The 2684-nt window shown below is 40.7% G+C and overlaps 1 long non-coding RNA gene across 1 annotated transcript in view; it reads left to right on the forward strand.

Annotated features, from left to right (window-relative positions):
• Window positions 1-1134: 1134 nt before the first annotated feature.
• The window catches only part of LOC118761715, a 14780-nt gene continuing 13230 nt past the window's right edge, over window positions 1135-2684 (forward strand). The window contains exon 1 of the long non-coding RNA XR_004997587.1: window positions 1135-1146. This is a non-coding gene — a long non-coding RNA (uncharacterized LOC118761715). The remainder of the gene's footprint in view (window positions 1147-2684) is intronic.

Raw genomic sequence — 2684 nt, forward strand, 5'->3', positions numbered from 1 at the left:
TCACTGGCGTGTCTCTACCATTAGACAGATAGCTCATCGTCTTAACCTTGGTGTGCCATGAGTACAGGGTCTTTGAAGATCAAATACTGTAAGGATGGAACTTGCCATACTTATTCCGCAATAAGGAAACTAGCAAGCGAATAATACCCTCTGCTCAGGGTGTCTTAAACCTTGGAAACCATTTTTCGATAGCGAGGAAGCACCGCCTCTGGCGACGATGATAGCGATTACTGAAAGACTTCTATGAATTTAACGATCTTCATTATTAACAGAAGAGTGGAGGTGGGGGGAAAGTTGTTAAAATAAAAATTGAAGTTTTTTGTTTTTTTTAAATAAAGCGAATCAACGATGGCCTCCCTCTTAGAATATGGCATTTTCATAACCATAACATAGGGCCAAGTTCTGAAAGGAAGCACGTAAACCTATTTTAGCTTGATCTTCTGAAACTAAACGCCCTAACAGAATCTCAGTTCAGTGAAGTAGATTTTCGCTTGTCTCTTAAATTAATCTCCACTTTGCGATTATTAATGCAGCAAAAATTCTCCAAAACCTTACAGGAAATAACAAAGGAAACCTAAGTCAGCCCCAAATCTCCACAGACACCCAATAAAATAAGTAAAAGCAGTCTTTAAAACCATATCTTGTTTGTATTTCATATATTAACTGACTGACGTTACCATAGGCCAATAATGTTGGTGGCAACCGGGATTGACCAAGTTCTAAATATAATGAATTCTTAGTCATGTTGGTACGGTTTAGTGTCACACGCACACACATACACACACTCATACACACACACGCACGCACATACTCGCACATACTCGCGCACACACATGCACACATGCTCCCCCTCTCTTTCTCACACACACATACATAAAAAAACTGACACTCCGTCGGTTATGACGACGCGTGTTCCAGTTGAGCCGATCACGGAATAGCCTTTTCGTGAAGTTAACGTGCAAGTGGCTGAGTGCTCCGCAGACACGCGTGCTTTTAACGCAATTCTCAGGGAGATTCAGAGAGACACAGGATGGAATCAAAGCTGGCCCTTTTGAATTACATGTGCAACGCATTTTTGCCAACTGAGTGGATTGGCGCAACGTGAAATAAAATACTTTGGTCAAGAACACAAAGCACCACCGGATCGTGAACCGGAAACCCTAATCGCTATGCCACGTGACCCCACCACACGTAGACACACATACACGCATACTCATACACACACACATATACACACATACACACACGCACACATATACACATACACACACAGTGGTTTCTGCTACAGGTGCGTTGTTTTCTGTGTAGTAAGTTGTAGGGCACAGATAGTTCTGTTAACCCCTTGCAATGTTCCCTGTAACTTTTAGGGGTTCTGTCCCAAAAGTATACGTGACACTGATTATATAATTAGCATAACTATTAATTAGCATATTAATTGGGACAAAACGTGAGTGCAAAGCGTATGTGCACTCACACATATGCGTAGCTTAGAGGGAAGATGGACCCCAGTATATGACTGGTTCTTGTTTTATCGACTTCGGCCGAATTAAGGACAAAGTTGACCCTGTTTGAATTTGAAACTCAGAATATAACAGGATATAACTAAACACAATTAACCGCTGTCCCGGTTTCGATTCTGTCTTCCACCACTTCTTCTGACTTACATATGACATGCAATTAAATTTCTTTTACGGCAGTAAATATTTTACTACGGATATATTTCATCCTGGATCTCAATAACATCTGGGGTCCGGTTGTCATGTGACAGATATAAATGACGTCTGGGTCCGTAAGTATTTCATACAACGTAGTCGGCACCATTCAAGATATTTGCTGCCATCTCGGCTGGCAGGCGTGACACATTATTCACGAAACATTGTTTTTGAGTTGATATGGCTCTCCTTTTGAAACCTATCGGGATGCGATTAAATCTTCTTGTCCCCTTACACAAATATATTCACCACAAATTACGTATGGTAGCAATTGTAACGAAGAGTATCATATCAAAAAACCTTAAACTTCACTTGCACCCTTGAGGATACACAAAGGGTGTGGTTTTCCATTGCTACCAAGAGAGTCTATATCTTTGGTCTGATGGGAAAAGAATCTGTCAGTTTTGTGTGTGTTTGTACGTATTGTGAGAAGGGTGGACTGTCAGAATTGTTAGAGCGTCGGATACATTACTTTCCCGCATTTGTTTTGGGACGTTAGGCTCTGAGTTCAAATCCCGCCGAGGATTGAAATGATAAAGTACAAACCTAGCACGATGGATTGGCAGAACTGCGTGAGCGTCGAACGAAATGCTTTGGTGTATTTGTTCTAGCTTTTTATGTTCGGAGTTCAAATCCTGTTGAGGTCACCATTAGCTCACGCTTTTTTCGTGATCGATAAAATAATGTATGAACTCCAGGTAATTAATTTAATCGATCTGGTTAAATGAGGCAGGGGTGACAACGACGATATTTTAATGAATTAAAAGTAATTAACTATGACATACATTGCGGAAAGAATTTCAGCTTTAGTCAGTATAGTAACAAATGTGTCTGTACTATTGTAGTCCGAATTACACTATTCCCGCAGGAAACGACTTGATGCTCATGGACGTATCATCGTTGATTACAAATCTGTTTCACCAGAGGCGACCTAGGGTTAAACTGCAAGATCAACACCAATTACAACTACTA

Source organism: Octopus sinensis, unplaced genomic scaffold, assembly GCF_006345805.1.
Source record: "Octopus sinensis unplaced genomic scaffold, ASM634580v1 Contig16752, whole genome shotgun sequence".
Classification (NCBI taxonomy): domain Eukaryota; kingdom Metazoa; phylum Mollusca; class Cephalopoda; order Octopoda; family Octopodidae; genus Octopus; species Octopus sinensis.